At 38.3% G+C, this 19,780-nt stretch overlaps 1 protein-coding gene across 2 annotated transcripts in view; it reads right to left on the bottom strand.

The window, feature by feature from the left end:
• KIF24 (kinesin family member 24) overlaps positions 1 to 19,736 on the bottom strand; it is a 70,556-nt gene extending 50,820 nt beyond the window's left edge. For both annotated transcript variants that reach the window (XM_013966141.2, XM_018052372.1), the window contains exon 1: positions 19,593 to 19,736. The gene's annotated coding sequence lies outside the window, so the exon portion shown is untranslated. The remainder of the gene's footprint in view (positions 1 to 19,592) is intronic.

The raw sequence follows: 19,780 nt of genomic DNA on the forward strand, positions 1-19,780 counted from the left end.
CAACCATCTCATCCTCTGCCAACTTCTTCTCCTGCCTTCAATCTTTCCCAGTATCAGGATATTTTCCAATGAGTCAGCTCTTTGCATCAGGTGGCTTATATATTAGAGCTTCAGCATTCTTCCAATGAATATTCAGAACTGATTTTCCTTTAGGATTGACTGATTTGATCTCCTTGCAGTCCAAGGGACTCTCAAGAGTCCTCTTCAACACCAGTTTAAAAGCATCAATTCTTTGAGAAGTGATGGACAGGGAAGCCTGGCGTGCTGCAGTCCATGGGGTCGCAGAGAGTCGGACAAGACTGAGAGACTGAACTGAACTGACAGGCTTCTTTACGGTCTGACTCGCACATTCGTCCATAATTACTAGATAAACCATAGCTTTGACAATACAGACCTTTGTCGGCAAAGTGATGTCTCTGCTTTTTAATCCACTGTCTAGGTTTTTTCATAGCTTTTCTTCCAAGGAGCAAGCGTTTTTTAATTTTACGGCTGTACTCACCATCCACAGTGATTTTGGAGCTCAAGAAAATAAAGTTTGTCACTGTTTGCATTGTTTCCTTATCTATTTGCCATGAAGTGACCAGATGCCATTATCTTAGTTTTTTGTTTCAAAGCCAGCTTTTTCACTCTACTCTTTCACCTTCATCAAGAGGTTCTTTAGTTCCTCTTTGCTTTCTACCTAAGGGTAGTTTTATCTGCATATCTGAGGTTGTTGATATTTCTCCCAGCAATCTTGATTCCAGCTCCTGAGTCATCCAGCCCAACATTTCACATGATGTACTTTCCATAGAAGTTAAATAAGCTGGGTGACAATATACAGTCTTAACATACTTCCTTTCCAATTTTGAACCAATCTGTTGTTCCATGACTGGTACTAACTGTTGCTTCTTGGCCTTCATACAGGTTTAACAGGAGGCAGGTAAAGTTATCTAGTACTCCCATCTCTTTAAGAATTTTCCATAGTTTGTTGTAATCCACATAAAGTCTTTAGTGTTGTCAGTGAAGCAGATGTTTTTCTGGAATGTTGGCAATTTAATCTCTGGTTCCTCTGCCTTTTTAAAAATCAGATTGTACATCTGTAAGTTTTTGGTTCACATACTGCTGAAACCTAGCTTGAAGCATTTTGAGCATAATCTTGCTAGCATGTGAAATGAACACAATTGTACGGTAGCTTGAATATTTTTTGGCATTGTCTTTAAGAATGGAATGAAAACTGACCTTTTCCAGTCCTATGGCCACTGCTAAGTTTTCCAAATTTGCTAACATATTGAGTGCAGCACTTAAACAGCATCATCATTTAGGATTTGAAATAGCTCAGCTGGAATTTCATCACCTCCTCTAGCTTTGTTCATAGTGATGCCTCTGAAGGCCCACTTGACTTCACATTCCAGGATGTCTGGCTCTAGGTAAGTGATCATACCATCGTGGTTATCCAAGTCATTAAGATCATTTTTGTATTGTTCTTTTGTGTACTCTTGCCACCTCTCCTTAACCTCTTCGGCTTTTGTTAGGTCCTTAATGTTTCTGTCCTTTATTGTGCTCACCCTTGCATGAAATGTTCCCTTGATATCTCCAGTTTTCTCAAAGAGATCTCTAGTCTTTCCCATTCTATTGTTTCCCTCTATTTCTCTGCACTGTTCATTAAAGAAGGCCTTCTTATCTCTCCTTGCTATTTTCTGAAACTCTGTATTCAGTTGGGTAAATCTTTCCCTTTCTCTCTTGCCTTTTCTATTCTTTCCTCAGCTTTTTGTTAAGCCTCCCCAGACAACTGCTTTACCTTCTTGCATGTCTTTTTCTTGGGGATGTTTTTGGTCATTGGCTTCTGTACAATGTTACAAATCTCTGTCCATAGCTCTTCAGACACTCTCTCTACCAGATCTAACCCCTTAAATCTATCTGTCACCTCTACTGCATAATAATAAGGGATTTGATTTAGGTCATACCTTAATGGCCTAGTGGTTTTCCCTACTTTCTTCAATTAAAGCCTGAATTTTTCAATAAGGAGTTCATGATCTGAGCCACAGCTCCTGGTCTTTTTCCTGCTGACTGTATAGCACTTCTCCATCTTTGGCTACAAAGAACATAATCAATCTGATTTCGGTACTGACCATTTGGTGATGTCCACATGTAGAGCTGTCTCTTGTGTTGTTGGAAAAGGGTGTTTGGTATGACAAGCATGTTCTCTTGATAAGACTCTGTTAGCCTTTGCCCTGCTTCATTTTGTACTTCAAGGCCAAACTTGCTTGTTATTCCGGGTTATCTCTTGACTTCCTACTTTTGCATTCCAATGCCCTATGATTACACAGACATCTTTTTTTAGTGTTGGTTCTAGAAGGTTTTATAGGTCTTCATGGAACCATTCAACATCAGCTTCCTCAGCATCAGTATTGTGGCACAGACTTGAATTACTGTAATACTGAATGATTTACCTTGGAAACGAAATAAGACCATTCTGTTGTTTTTGAAATTGTACTCAAGTACTGGATTTCAGATTCTTTTGTTGACTATGAGGGCTATTCCATTTCTTCTAAGGGATTCTTGCCCACAGTAGTAAATATAATGGTCATCTGAATTAAATTTGCCCATTATCAGCCATTTTAGTTCAGTGATTCCTAAAGATGTTGATGTTCAGCACTGCCATCTCTTGCTTGACTATGTCCAATTTACCTTGATTCATGGACCTAACATTCCAGGTTCCTATGCAATATTGTTCTTTATAACATTAGACTTTACTTTCACCACCAGATACGTCCACAACTGAGTGTTGTTTCCTCTTGGCCCAGCTGCTTCATTCTATCTGGAGCTATTAGTAATTGCCCTCCTTTCTTCCCCAGTAGCATACTGGACACCTTCCGACCTGAGGGGTCAGGTAGTCTTCCAGTGTCATATCTTTTTGCCTTTATATACTGTTCATATTCTCATGGCAAGAATACTGGACTGGGTTGCCATTTCCTCCTTCACTGGATGTTCTGTCAGAACTCTTCACTATGACCTGGCCGTCTTGGGTGGTCCTGCACAGCATGGCTCATAGCTTTACTGAGTTATGAAGGCCCCTTCATCACAACAAGGCTGTGATCCACTTTGCTGTACACCAAAAACTAATACAACAATGTAAATCTACTCCAATAAAATTTTTTTAAATAGATACGCTTTGTATCACATTTCTTTCCATGTCACAAAAAGTCCAGCTCCTCCCTTCTTCTGCGATAATGATCAGAATCACTCCAGGAACTTTAAGAAATATAGATACCTGAGCCCCATCCCAGATCCATAAGAAAACAAAAAAAACAGGGACTTCTCTGGTGGTTCAGTTGTTAAGAGTCTGCCTCCCAATGCAGGAGACATGGGTTTGATCCCTGGTTCAGGAAGATTCCACACGCCATGAAGCAACTACGCCCATGTAGCACAACTACTGAGTCTGTGCTCTCAAGCCCACGATCTGCAACTACTGAAGCCTGCATGCTCTAGAGTCTGTGCTCTGCAACAAGAGAAGCTACCTCAATGAGAAGCCCATGCACCACAACTTGAGAGTAGCTTCCACTCATCACAATGAAAGAAAGCCCGTGCACATCAATGAAGACTCACTGCAATCAAAAAAATGAATTTTTTTTAAAAAAAGTACTCTACAAATGTATTCATTATGCAGTACACAGATTCTGTAAAGCATTTACTAAGTGCCCAACAAACAGCAGGCACAGTGATCTACCTATAGCATTTTAAAATACTTTCCTTATAAAAAATTTCAAACATCACAAAAGTAAACAGAATTGTACCATGAACTCCCATGTTATCTACCCATAGATTCTTCAGTTATCAAAATTTCCCACACTTGCTTCTCCTATTCTTTCCTTTCCTGAAATATTTTAAAAGTAAATCCTAGATATGTCATTTCACTTCTAAATTTTCTAAACAGATATTTTCTTATGTAACCCTAGTGCCGTTATTATACCTAGTAAGTTTTTTTTTTTTTTACTTTATTTTACTTTACAATACTGTATTGGTTTTGCCATACATCAACATGAATCCGCCATGGGTGTACATGAGTTCCAATCCTGAACCCCCCTCCCACCTCCTTCCCCATACCATCTCTCTGGGTCATCCCAGTGCACCAGCCCCAAGCATCCTGTATCCTGCATCGAACCTAGACTGGCCATTTGTTTCTTACATGATGTTATACAAAGATGCCACAAAAAAAGAAAACTATAGGCCAATATCACTGATGAACATAGATGAAAAAATCCTTAACAAAATTCTAGCAATCCGAATCCAATAACACATTAAAAATATCATACACCATGACCAAGTGGGCTTTATCCCAGGGATGCAAGGATTCTTCAATATCCACAAATCAATCAATGTAATTCACCACATTAACAAACTGAAAAATAAAAGCCATAGGATTATCTCAATAGATGCAGAGAAAGCCTTTGACAAAATTCAACATCCATTTATGATTAAAACTCTCCAGAAAGCAGGAATAGAAGGAACATACCTCAACATAATAAAAGCTATATATGACAAACCCACAGCAAACATTATCCTCAATGGTGAAAAATTGAAAGCATTTTCCCTAAAGTCAGGAACAAGACAAGGGTGCCCACTTTCACCTCTACTATTCAACACAGTTCTGGAAGTTTTGGCCACAGCAATCAGAGCAGAAAAAGAAATAAAAGGAATCCAAATTGGAAAAGAAGAAGTAAAACTCTCACTGTTTGCAGATGACATGATCTTCTACATAGAAAACCCTAAAGACTCCACCAGAAAATTACTAGAGCTAATCAATGAATATAGTAAAGTTGCAGGATATAAAATCAACACACAGAAATCTGTTGCATTCCTATACATTAATAATGAGAAAGTAGAAAAAGAAATTAAGGAAACAATTCCATTCACCATTGCAATGAAAAGAATAAAATACTTAGGACTATATCTACCTAAAGAAACTAAAGACCTATATATAGAAAACCTAGTAAGTTTAAAAATAATTCTTTGGTATCTTATACTCAGTCCATAATATAATTTACCCAATTATCTAAAAGAAAATCTCTATTTATATTTAAGTACATTTAAGTATATTAAATTTAAGTATTTTAAAGTATCTTTTTACAAAAGTATTTTTTTGTTCAAATCAGAATAAAAACAAGGATTGTGAATTTCATTGTTATGTCTCCTTTTTTCTCACAGGGCAGTACCCCATTCTTTCTTTTTTCCTTTATATTCCACTGACTTAACACAGAAACCAAATATGTCCTAAGTATGGGATATATTACACTAAAAAAATTCCTCATTGTTCATCTGAAATTCACATTTAACTAAGTGTCCTATTTTATGCTGGCTTAAGCTGGCAACTCTATATTTGAATCAAGTTCCACAATTTGGGCAAAAATATTTCATAGGTGTTACCATGTGCTTCATAGTATATCACACCAGAATACATTCAATGTCTGCAAATTGCAGACTGATTTCCTTCATTGCAATCTCATCAACCTTTTAATCCAATGGTTTCGTCCACTGATGACTGTTATCTGCCTCAATCATTTCACTGGGATTGCAAAATGGTGGTTTTCTGAATCTATCACTCTTTTTGGAATTTTCCTACAAAGAAAAACTTTCTGTCAACAACTAGGGCTATTTGATTATCCAAAATAGAGTTAACACATGAAGGCAGGCATGAGTATTCTTTCTTTTTAATTTCTAATTTTCAGAGTTAAGTAGTGGCTAGTTATTTTGGATGGTATCCAATGAGGAGTTCTAGAGTTTTGCTTTTCTTTTTTTGGGAGGTGGGGGGGTTCAAATTCACTATTAACTCACGGGTTTTTATATATTTCAAGTGTTTCAATCAATTTTCTTAGTCTTGAGAGCCGAAATCTAAACTCAGCTTTTTTTCAAGAAATATGTATTTCTGTTTTGGAAGTAACTGCCCTTTGTCCCACATCCAGCTAAAGGTTATGTATGCCTGTCTTAAGCAGAGAGGGCCTGGGCATTAGCAAAAGAGGGAAAAGAATGAGCACAACCACACTGGCTTTTATCTTCCTTTTGCAGATAGGAAGAATTCTATATAGCCACAAGTAGCTAATCTAGAATAGACACTACTTACTGCCTATCACTTACCTAGAGCCAGACATCCTGGAATGGGAAGTCAAGTGAGCCTTAGGAAGCATCTCTACAAACAAAGCTAGTGGAGGTGGTGGAATTCCCAGTTGAGTTATTTCAAATCCTTCAAGATGATGCTGTGAAAATGCTGCACTCAATATGCCAGCAAATTTGGAAAAATCAGCAGTGGCCACAGGACTAGAAAAGGTCAGTTTTTATTCCAATCCCAAAGAAAGGCAATGCCAAAGAATGCTCAAACTACTGCACAATTGCACTCATATCACACGCTAGTAAAGTAATGCTCAAAATTCTCCAAGCCAGGCTTCAGCAATATGTGAATCGTGAACTTCCAGATGTTCAAGCTGGTTTTAGAAAAGGCAGAGGAACCAGAGATCATATTGCCAACATCCACTGGATCATCAAAAAAGCAAGAGAGTTCCAGAAAAACATCTATTTCTGCTTTATTGACTATGCCAAAGCCTTTGACTGTGTGGATCATAATAAACTGTGGAAAATTCTTCAAGAAATGGGAATACCAGACCACCTGACCTGCCTCTTGAGAAATCTGTATGCAGGTCAGGAAGCGACAGAACTGGACATGGAACAACAGACTGGTTCCAAATAGGAAAAGAAGTACATCAAGGCTGTATACTGTCACCCTGCTTATTTAACTTATACACAGAGTACATCTTGAGAAACACTGGGTTGGAAGAGCACAAGCTGGAATCAAGATTGCCAGGAGAAATATCAATAACCTCAGATATACAGATGACACCACCCTTATGGCAGAAAGTGAAGAGGAACTAAAGAGCCTCTTGATGAAAGTGAAAGAAGAGAGTGGAAAAAGTTGGCTTAAAGCTCAACATTCAGAAAATGAAGATCATGGCATCAGATCCCATCACTTCATGGCAAATAGATGGGGAAACAGTGGAAACAGTGTCAGACTTTATTTTTGGGGGCTCCAAAATCACTGCAGATAGTGATTTCAGCCATGAAATTAAAAGACGCTTACTCCTTGGAAGGAAAGTTATGACCAACCTAGACAGCATATTAAAAAGCAGAGACATTACTTTGTCAACAAAGGTCTGTCTTGTCAAGGCTATAGTTTTTCCAATAGTCATGTATGGGTGTGAGAGTTGGACATCCAAAGAAAGCTGAGCACAGAAGAATTGATGCTTTTGAGCTGTGGTGTTGGAGAAGGCTCTTGAGAATCCCTTGGACTGCAAGGAGGTCCAACCAGTCCACTCTAAAGATCATCAGTCCTGGGTGTTCATTGGAAGGACTGATGTTGAAGCTGAAACTCCAATACTTTGGCCACCTGATGCAAAGAACTGACTCATTGGAAAAGACCCTGATGCTGGGAAAGATTGAGGGCAGGAGGAGAAGGGGACGACAGAGGATGAGATGGTTGGATGGCATCCCTGACTCAATGGACATGAGTTTGGGTAAACTCCGGGAGTTGGTGATGGACAGGGAGGCCTGGCGTGCTGTGGTTCATGGGGTTGCAGAGTCGGACACAACTGAGTGACTGAACTGAACTGAACTACTGTATATTTGAGTTACTAAATATTCTCTCTAGGTCAATTTCTGACTTCAGTGTCAACTCCAAAAATTAGTTGTGGCTTCTGGAAAGCTTTATTAAGAAGGATATTGAGGCGTTTACAATCATTAATAGAAAACAAGATGAGAATTTGGGGGCTGGGAAGGGCAAGTCATTTCCATTTTATTTCTTGCAGCCCTTCTTACATACTGAAGTTAAAAATGTACCACCGACACCTTTGTCGCACTGTGACAATGCGGATGTCAGTGTAGTTCCTCAATATAAAAGTGACAGGATATAATAATCACTAAGAAGTGGAAGGACCAGACAATGGAATATAGGTAAAAAATTTTAGTAAATTAAGCATTTTTAAATATGTCTGTTTTAAACATCCTCTACTATTACTAGTTTATAAAGATTCAGATAAAAATAGCAAACTGATAAAAGATGAGTTAGAAGTCAAGGTGGATGACTATTGATTTTGCTTAGTGTTTGAGCTTTCCTGTTACATTAGCTATAACTTCACTGGTTTGCTTTTCTCTCTTCCTGTACCCATGGTAAATAATCCAAATCTATTTCAATTCTTTCTCTCTTTTTTTTTTTGGTGAACCACAAGGCACAAGGATCCTAGTTCCCTATCAGGGATAGAATCTATGTCCCCTGCAATGGAAATGTGGCGTCCTAACCATGGACTGCCAGGGAATTTCCCTCAATTCTTTCTTATTAAGCTCTAAAACAGCTTCAAAATCTCCTTTTGGGTGTGAGTGCACGACAGGGTACAATTCCATGAGTTCTGACAGTTGTAAACACCTGTAAAACCATCACCACAATTAAAATACAGAATATTTCCATCACCTTCAGAAGATTCGTCACATTTCTTTGCACTCCATCCTACCCTCTGCCCTTGGCCCTAGCCAACGACCGACCTGACTCCTTGGAAAAGACCTTGATGTTGGGAAAGACTGAAGGCAGGAGAAGGGGATGCCAGATAATGAGATGGCTGGATGGCATCACCGACTCGATGGACATGAGTTTGAGCAAGCTCCGGGAGTTGGTGATAGACAGGAAAGCCTGGCGTGCTGAGTCCATGGGGTTGTAGAGTCAGACATGATTGAGCGACTGAATTGATCTGTATGATGTTTCTGTCATTACATATAAGTTTGCTTTTCTGAAAGCTTATGTAAATGGAAGTATACAATATATTCTCTTTTGTATCTGGGTTCTTTTATTTAGCATAATGATTATGAGATTCATCCATAATGCACATGTCACACCCTCATTTTACTCAGGAGGAAAAAGACTAGAATAAATCAGTGAATTGCCCAAGTTTTAACACAGCTCTCAAGGAACAGTTCTCAGATTCAAACTTAGGTCTTCTCGTGGCTAGTCCTATGTTCTTTGCACTATTCCATGCTGCCTCCATCAAAAGCAGCTGCAAAGACAGCTCCCCGCCAGCTCCCCTAAGACGCCCACTATGTACCCTGCTCAGCAGAATGGCTGCCTCCTGCAGATCTGTGCTGCAGCATGGTATCTCTCACAGCTGCCACCACCAGGAAAATGTCCTGCAAATCAGTAAAACCCAATGGAGGCCAGATGGGCAGATCTTTACATGAGGGCCCACTCACGTTCAATGCCACAAGTATGCACAGTGCTCCTTTGTGACCCAGAGAATGCTAGGTCTCAGCTGTTGGGGTAACAATCAGAAATAGAGTCTTGGAAGAAATCCAATTGGCAGAAATTCAAATCTTCTTATCCTGGTGGCAGAGAAAATAAACTGGAAGGGGAATTCATGCAACTTTATACACAATTAAGGAAGCTGATTCACATTCCAGGATGTGGATAAGATCCAACTATTTAACATGTCCCCTCAAACTTTTCATTCATCTATCTAAACTATGTAACTCTACCCACCTAAACTGCCTGAAACTGAAGTTGGAATCAGATAACTCTCAGTCATTTAGCTGTGTAACCTTGGGCAAAATCACTTAGTTTCTCTGAGTTTCATTTCCCCCTCTCAAAGGATGTGATAAAATATTTATGTAAAACTAACTTGAAAATTTTTAAGTACTCCATAAAAATGGAGCCATGCTCTTACTCAGCACTGGGTCACTGTGCCTGGTTTGTAAGAAGTGTTGACTTATTAGAAACAGATACATCATATTAAAGATTTTTAGAACTATTAAAAGGTGGTTTCTATTATTTGATTTATAAAAAGTTGAATATGTAAGAGATTCAAAAGGTAAGAGATTAAAGATATGGAAGCAGAGGAATTATACTTGCAAAATACACTAATTAATAGCAGTACTATGTGTAGGCTTCTACTAACTTATTATTTCATCGATAACAACTGTACAAATACTTTCCTCTCCTTCACTGACAGGGGGATTCTTTACCACTGCACCAGCAGGAAAGTCCAAACACTTAGTTACTATATATTATATAGAGATATTAGATGATGCTACATACCAAAATACTATGGTATAATTTATGTATAACAAACCAGACCAATTTTAGAACAGTTTCATAAGTTCTGACAAATACATACTTGTGTAACCACTATATCAATCAAAACACCAATACAACCAAGACAGTCCCATCAAAAGATTTCCCAGTGCCCTTGGGAGTCAATACTCTCCTCCACCCATGGTCCCAGCTAATCTTTGATTTGCTTTCTGTCACTATGGCGAGTGTATTTTCTGCAATTTTTCATAAAATAAAATCATATAGTGTCATTGTTAGTTTAAATCTATTTAATATACAAAGACTGAAATTTGGGGGATTTTTCCCTTCCTAGGTCTTTGGGAAAAAGTTAAAATGATTACACTATTTTTCATAGCTCTTTTTTCACTGACCTAAATGACATCTGCTAATAAGGAAAAATTTTCTTATATCAGTCTAATTTAACAGAAAAATGAATAGTGAAACAAATTTGAAGAAAATATCACAGTCTACTGCTGCTTGACTGTATAAACGTCAATTCAAAATCTCAATTTTCTTTTTTAAAAAAAGTATTTATTTGGCTGCACCAGGTCTTAGTTGCAGCACATGGGATCTTCACTGTAGCCTGTGGGATCTAGTTCCCTGACCAGGGATCAAACCCAGGGCCCCTGCATTGGGAGCCCAGAGTCTTAGCCATTGGATTGTCACAGAAGTCCCTTAAGACTATTCAATATTTCCAATAGGTTATTGCTCACTATAAAAGTAGACAACCCAAATCTAAGGTCTATATATTCCTGGTCAATCAGAAAAACGGGGAAAATCGCCCAAGTTCTAAAGCAGCCAAGCTATTTTCAGTTTCTCAAATTCATGTTACATTTCAAATACTTAAATTATCAAAGAGAAAAAGGAAAAAAAGGGTCAATACATCCCCCCAGAACATCATTAAACTTTAATAACTTTTTTGAGATATAATAAAACATTTACTTCTGTAATTAACAAAAACAAAATCAATCACGGAAGAAATCAAGAAAATGTATTGAAAGTTTCTGTGGAAATTTAGGCTGTGGTTAAGAGCTGTTAAGAAGGTACAGGCTGAATTATTTTTTAGACTCTTGTAGCACAGAATGAAAATCTCAAGAGCTTTGTTGAATAAATTAGAAGAGCATTCCGAACATGTTCCAGGTGGGCGTTTATGGCCATAGTTTTTAAGAAGTAATTCAATATAAACCTAATAATGCATAAACTAAAGCCAGTTTCATTTTATTAGGAATATTAGGAACTCTACCCTCACTTATTTTAAATAATCACCCTGTTTAAAACAGAAAGAAAATCTGACTCAATTGTCCATGTATTTCACATATCAAATAATCTGTTATTTTTATAATATTTAACTAAATAATTCTTTAAAGGGATATTTATTTTTGTTTTAAAGAATACAATGAAGAGGAAAGTAAAATGTGGTTTTGGGTAACTTTTATGGTAGAAAAAACAAAAGTTGGTAACATTTGTGTGTCACAGACTTTTTAAAAGAAAAATATTCAAAGTTAATTCAGAAATAACTCATATTCTCAAGTTTTAAAAAATTCACTCCATTCAACAACAAAATTTCAAATTATTTATGCTGAGCAATCCCGGAAACAACTAAAATTTCACAAATGCTACAAATAACCAGATCATTTGTGAGGTAATTAAAAACACACACACATAGTAAATAGAACTTAAATATAATTAATCCTAGATCAAACCTGACAAATAAAACTTACAAAGCTCTTTAAAAGACCATTAAATTTTAAAATAAATATCCACATGGAAAAGCCTTTTAAGGACACTTTTAGGAAGTTATTTATAATGTAACTGTAAAAGAGTAATATTTACTTCTAAATATGATTCGATTATGTTAGAGGAAACATTTTTAATGATATGGCAGAGAACATAAAGCTTTCTAGAAAGAGAAAATAAGGGGCAGTGAGGCAGGTTATCTTCACTAAGGGGAAATAGATGTGGCAGAAGAGAAAACAAATTAAAGAAGGGAGAGTTATGGAGAACATTCAGAACAAAGGATTATGGGGGTAAAGAACACTGAAAAACAGTGTGGCGTTTTGAGTGTTTATATAGCCTACAACCAAGCAACTCAACTCTTAGGTATATTCCTTAGAAAAACCTCTGCACGGGAGCTTCATGAGGCACACACAGAAAATGTTCAGAGCAGCACTGTTCACAAAAGCCAAAAACAACATAACCTGAATGCCCACTGGCAGGAGGATAAACAAACTTGGGTATATTCAAACAATGGAACATTATACAGCAGTGGTAAGAGAACAAACTATACTGAACAACTTATCAAATCTCAGAAACATCATGAGGAAAAAAACAAATCCCAGAAAACAATGTCCCTTTTCCTAAGGCTTCAAAAGCAAGCAAATCCACTGCATTATTTAGGTATCAAAATAGAAAATGTAGGATAAAGGTTATTTCTGATGGAAGAGCAAGAAAATGGTGAACAGGAAGAGAATACAGGATATTATCCACTAGGTCTTAGGTATTTATTCATCTTGTATTATGCTTTGTAACTGACATATATATACTTCATAATACCCTTTGGAATGTATCACATAATATTTACATTAAGATAAAGGGGGAAAAAAGAATCCTACAGCTTTCCCCGTCAACAGAGACCATCCTGTCTATAGCTGATCTAGGGCACCAGAGGATGAGATGGCTGGATGGCATCACTGATGCAATGGACGTGAACTTGGGCAAACTTTGGGAGATGACTGGAGGACATGGAGGCCTGGCATGCTGGAGACAATGGGGTTGCAAAGAGTTGGACATGACTGGGAGACTAAACAACAACAACAAAGTCTATAATACTAGGCCCATGAAGGATTTCCTCACACCTTGTAGTCTGGCTTGAATGTTTAAAACTTTTTAAAATTTCAATATTTAAAAAGCAGGAACAATTAAAAGTAAGTTATGGCTGTACTCTTTAGAAGGACATATACTACCCTATACACCATAGTCCCCCTGCTCCCCATTCCTTTATACCTACCAACTTTATTCATTTCCATTAATTGGTTAGCCCTGTGTACATCAGAGTTTGAGAACTAGGATCTGCTTCAACACCTTCATTTTATGTGGTATCTGAGGCACTGAATGATTAAGTGACTTGCCTAAGGTTACACAGCTTTGATAGGCTAAACCTCAGTGGTCTTTTCAAACTTACTATTTTCCACTTTCTATTTACTGAGTTATATATGTTTTAAGTGAATATACTGTTTCTGAAAGTAAGGGACTACATAGGCAGGTCAGCAGGCATTAGAACATACTATATGCTCTCATTAATATAGAGGTGATGTGAAATATTATTCAAGGACTAAAATAGCTTCTGACTGCCAAGAAGTATTTCTTTATCTGAGTTCCCCTAAATTGTGACAATAGCCACTTAAAAAATACATATCTATATAACAACTGTATTGAGATATAATTCATATACCATACAACTCACCCATTTAATGTTCCAAAGCCTTTTAGTATATACCTTTTTAGTATGTGTAGTACTAAACCACCAATCCATCTGGCCCTAGGTAATAATGACCACTTTAAAAGTCACAAAGTCACACAGTAGTGTTAGTAACTGCATACAATACAAATCCAATATTCTCAATGAAACTGCATTAAGCCGTCTGTATACCCTACAATAGGCATAAGATCCCTAATTAAGAACACAAGAATTCAATGTTGCCAGTGGGAGGTTAAAAGGTGGATAACAGAGTATATACTCTTCCTCCAACAAGGGAATTAAGTTATTTCAAGCTCCAGATATTGTTCTATCTATAAACCATTGGTCTTAAGAAAGGGATACTAGACACCTGCTTAAAACAACAGCTGCAAAGGGATAAGAATATGATTCCTAATGTAATTGTTAAGGCTAGATGTGAATTTTGGGATACAAATCATATGAGTTATACCCAAAAGTACCTTGTGAAAGATTATTTTTGCAACTGAAAAAAAAAGTTTCAAGGTTTATGGTTAAGTAGCTAACGCTTTGCAATTACTGCAATTTCATTCAAGAGCCCCACTATGACACTTTAAAATTTCTAAGTTTGGTGCAAAGCATGGAAGCAATCACCTAAAAATAAGCATAACAAAACTGCTGGACTCAGTTATTTTAAAACAGTGCAAGTACTGCTCTCTCTAAATACAGAGGTTTAATTTTGAAAGAATTCCCTGCAACAGGTGGTAACCAATATTGGGTTTAAACTCAGTGTTTTATTTTTTAAATCTTGGTCTAATCCAATTATGGTGGTGCTAGTGGTAAAAAGCTTACCTGCCAATGCAGGAGATGTAAGAGACATGGATCTGATCTTTGGGTTGGGAAGATGCCTGGAGGAGGGCATGGCAACCCACTCCAGTATTCAAGCCTGGAGAATTCCATGGACAGAGAAGCCTGGCAGGCTACACACGGGGTTGCACAGAGTCAGACACCACTGAAGCAACAGTGCACATGTACAATCCAATTGTAGATGCTGGTCACTTTCAAATTTGTTGCCATTTTGCAGTTATAAAATACTTATCATAAAATACATCTCACATGGTTAATAGCTATTACAATATAGTTATATTTGTATCATTACATAACTTTATATAATATATAGTTATGGTTTTCTATAACGATATTTTTGTAGAAAAAATAACTATTATAGTTTTTATAAATTACTAAGATGATAAGAGATTCTTTTACTCAGGGTTATACTCTCTTGGGAACTGTTACCACAATGGCACTAGAAATTATTTCTAAAGGAATGCTGCTGAGAAAACAAAGAACAACTAAAACAATTCCATTCACTGGGATCTGATGCTGGGAAAGACTAAGGCGGGAGGAGAAGGGGACGACAGAGGATGAGATGGCTGGATGGCATCACTGACTCAATGGACGTAAGTCTGAGTAAACTCCGGGAGTTGGTGATGGACAGGGAGGCCTGGCGTGCTGTAGTCCATGGGGTCTCAAAAGAGTCGGACACAACTGAGCAATTGAACTGACCTGAATTAATTATGCTACCTGATTAATCTTCCAAGACGTTTTGTGAGAGATGGCAATTATCATCACCTCGCTTTATATAAATGAAACCAATCCATAAATTTATTAAAAACAGCTATATGAATTTGTTTTGACAGCAATCAGATATCTGTATGTTGGCTACACAATTCTATACCACTAGTTCTAAGTTCTAACCAATCAAATCTCAACATAAGCAGGTAACTTAAAAGACTATAATAGACACTACTACTCCCCATTGCTTGTGAAATCTCTACTAGTCGTTTTGGCCTGGATATTGTGCAATATTATTAACCAGCTACTTCAGAATCTCAGTGTACCTTTATCTCACCTCACAATAAAACTAACCATCTTATAGTATCTTCTCCTCCAACCTGCAGCAAAAATATGCAGGTATCACCATCAAAATGTCCTCAAGAGTGAACATCCAAACTATCTGTCAATAACTAAACTCATTAACTCCCCACAAAATCTGTTCCTCCATTTCTCTGTGCCTTGGAGAAGTGGGGGCTGGGGTGAGGTAAGTGACAAAATACCACCTATCTAGACACTCAGAGCTAAACAGGGAAGCATCTTTAGACTCCTTCCCCTTTAATCCCAAACCTAATCAACAGGTCCAGTCAATTTAATCTCCCAAGTATCTGTCACATCTCCCCTTAGATATCCTCATTCCTACTACCACAGAAATGGTTCAGCCTCAGATGGTGGTTCACCTAGATCATCACGTGCCTCTTAACTGCTGTCCTCACCTCCAGTCTTGCCCCCTCCAAGCCACTGACTGCACTAGAGAACCAGATCATTATTTTGAAAGCACAGTTATGACCATGCTGCTCCCTTATTTAAAACCTTTCAGTGGCATCCTATCTAAAGGCCAAAATCCAAGTTCCTTAGCATGTCCTACAAAGCTTCTCATGCTGGGGAAGATTGAGGGCAGAAGGAGAAGGGGGCAACAGAAGATGAAATGGTGGGATGGCATCACTGACTCAATGGACATGAGTTTGAACAACTAACAGTACAAGACAGGGAAGCCTGGTGTGCGGCAGTCCAGGGGACCGCGGAAGAGTCAGACACAACAACAAAGCTCTACAGCCTAGCTCATTCCTCTCCCCACCTCCCTCCTTAGTTCAGTCAACTTCTTAGACTGTTATCTCTGCATTTATACACACTGTACTCTTAAATGGCCTCCTCTGACTCTCATTAAACCTCACTTTAACTTTCTCTTACCCACTGATTAAAACATAAATGAGTTTTTTCTGGTTTCCCCAGATGCGGTTGGATTTCCCTTCTATGTTCATATCATACTTTTTGCATATTTCTATTACTGAAGCTACATTCTGTTATAATTATCTATGAGTATGTCTATTTTCTTCACTAGAATATCATCTTGTGGTCAAGGAATGTGTCTTATTAATCTTTTTATCCCTAGAACCTAAAGAGTCCTGGGAATAATAAACATTCAATAATTATTCAATGCATAAATATCCCTACACTATTTTTAAAACTATAAAAAAGCATTTGATACCATTTGCAGTCACAGGTAGTAGAAACTTTTATATCAGGCATAGTTTGATTACTTAGGAAAACTATAGCAGAGTTGGCAGTGCCTTGACTCACTGCTTCTGAGCAAGAAAATGAAAGAAGTTCCTATCACACAAACGAATTGCTATGGTTACAGTAATAAAAACCTTTCATCTAGTCACCTACTGTTAAACAGGCAAAAAATGATAGTGACTTGGAAGAGATTTTTGCTTTTGTGAGGATTAACTGGGATAATGTAATAAAGTGCTAAATAAGCAATCAAATAACATAAGCACTCAAAAAAAAACAAACAAAGACTAAGAACAGAAGATATACATTGGTCTCTGCCTTGAGATCCTGGTACAGAGCTCCTAAAACCCTTGTAATTTCCCAAGTGATAACAGCACTAGGAGTATCTCTTAGTGGCAACTCTGGGTCAGCTCCTGGATGGAAAGACTAAACCACAAAGAGAAGCTTAGAATTTTCAGCCACTCTGGAGGCTCCTAGTCTCCAGAGATGGGAGAAGGGCTGGCAGTGGAGTTAATAACTGATCATGTCTGTATGATAAAGCCTCCGTGAAAATCCCAAAAGTGCAGGGTTCAGAGAGCTTTCGGGTGGGCGTATTCATCCATACTGAGAGGGTGGCACATCCCAAATCCACAGGCACAGAAGCTCCTGCACTTGAAACCTCCCCCGTCTACCTCTTCATCTGACTGTTATCTGAATCCTTTATCATATCCTTTAATATATTGGTCAACATCAGCGTTTCTCTGAGTTCTGGGAGCTACTGCAGCAAATTAATTGAACCTGAGGAGGGGGCTTGGGAACCTCCAATTCGTAGTCAAATCTGACAGAAGTTGTGGGTATCTGAGGACTTACTACTTATAACTGGTATCTGAAGTGATACGGGAGCAGTCTTGGGGGACTAAGCCCTTAACCTCTAGGATCTGACACTACCTCCAGGTAAACAGTGCTGGATTGAGGTAAATTGCAGAACACCCAGCTGGTGTCATGGAGAATTGTTTTGGCGGGGAGGGGGAACCCTGACGCATGTGGTTTTTCCCTACACAGGAAAAAAGACATACTGGTGGAAAAATGAATTTTTCCAATATGAATGGTACCTATTAGTTTATGCTTATGGAAAAGTCTTCTTGTTTAATAGGATGATGAACATCAAATTCCTTGAGACATTATCTTGGGAAGTATATAATGATTACAACAAAGTACAAGTAGAAATCCATCACTCATTTAACAATATCTGTTGATGACCTACTCTGAACAAATTATGAATAGGCTTGCTGAACCAGTGCAGGAAACTGGATTAATTTATCAATTAAACTAAACAGATCTGAGAAGAATATTTCAACTCACTTTACAAACAAGAAAACTGGAGCCCAGAGAAAGAAACTGCTGTTTCTCCTCAATGGGAAGATGAGAGAACCATACCCTAGTTTGCCCCAAGGCCATACTATGAATAGTTAAAAGATTTTCATTTACAACAGAAACCAAAAATTTTTAACAAAGTGGTATGTGGGTAGTACATTACTGTACTATGCTAAGAAAAATGTAATATTTATATAAAGGCCTTGATACAGTGCTTTTCTCATGGTAAATGCTCAATAATGGTAGCTATTACCTCCAGCTGTATGGTCTTTGGAAGGCTGAGTGCATGATATCTACCTGGCAACAACTGCTTGACTAAATTGATAATAGAGCCACAGGACTTCTAATCTAATTTAACCTTTTGATTTTCCAGATGGAAAAAGAGAAATCTAAAAGAGCTAAATGACCTGCAAAGCCAGCCATAGCTAGTGAGTTAGAACCAAGACCAAACCCTGAATCCCCAGTCGGGTTTCCATTACATGTCACAGGTCTGTGGCTTAGCTATAGGGTTTTATTCAAACTGTCATAGGAAAGTAGTTAAGAACAGAGCTGCTATACCTAACTTTTTCAATCTTTTTATTAAAGTCAGCATTGAGCTATGATTTTGATATAAGAATCAGCAAAGCATAATGGCAACATATAGTCTTATGAGTTAAAAACGAAACAACAGTCTTGGTAATGCAATTCTATCAGGGACACCTGATAAATGGAAAGGCTACCAGAGCAGCTGTTATATGTGCTGAAGGAGACTAAAAGCAGAATACAAATACAAAAGAGAAAAGGATTTAAATAAAACGTTTTCCAAAACACACTGAAAATGTGACAATAGCTGTGGGTCACTAAGAAACTGACATTATGTCTCTTAGCATACAGCAACAACAGAATGGTTTGTTTTAAGCAACACTAACACAAAGTTCAATAAGAAACACTGGGAGACCAAGACTAAAAGCCACGAGGTGGGAAGAGTTCCAGTAAGCAACCAAAACGTTCTCCATTTCACAGAGTGGAAAGATTAACCGTGAACTTTCAGGTCTTTGTGCATTAAGAGATTAGAATACCCTCCTCCTAGTTCTATAAAAACTAAAAAATAATCTCTGTATGGGAGGAAAAACGGGGCAGGGCATAGAGAGAAATCCAATCTATTTGTGGAATCTAAATTCAACTCAACAAATATTTCCTGAAAAATCTACTATGTGTGAAATATGTAAGATGCTTGCCTTGCCTCAGAGACTTCAGAATTACATGGGAGAAGGAAGAACGGGGTTCACAGAAGTACACAAATAACCCAAAGCAGAACAGAAGCGCTCTGAGAGTTTCCAGTCAGGGCTATGGGTTCAAAAGCAAGACCCCGAGACTCAGAAAAGGTTTCACAGGAGAAGTGGGGAAGACGGGTAGGCGAGTGGGTGAATGGCCGACAGGGAGAGGTCAACTCCCGGTTTCCTTTACAACTGCCCGCCTCTTCACGCGGCTCGGCGGGCGCCCTGCTCACCCTCTCCGGCGAGGGCAGGCACTAAGGCTCTCGACCAGGCCAACCCGCCTTGATTCTCTTCCGCCATTTCTCACCTAGGAGGCTTCCAAATTCCTCCTCGGTCAACCTTGTCTGAAGACTGAAGATAACGCTGAGAGGAGAGAGCCCCAAAGACGGCAACCGGAGCCCTCTCTGCTCACAAGCTGGAGCCTGCGGCCAGGCCTCATCCCCATGGCAACGCCGCCAAGCGCCGGTTCGAACGCCCGCGCCGACGCCCGCGCTC

The sequence above is a fragment of the Capra hircus genome, chromosome 8 (genome assembly GCF_001704415.2).
Source record: "Capra hircus breed San Clemente chromosome 8, ASM170441v1, whole genome shotgun sequence".
Classification (NCBI taxonomy): domain Eukaryota; kingdom Metazoa; phylum Chordata; class Mammalia; order Artiodactyla; family Bovidae; genus Capra; species Capra hircus.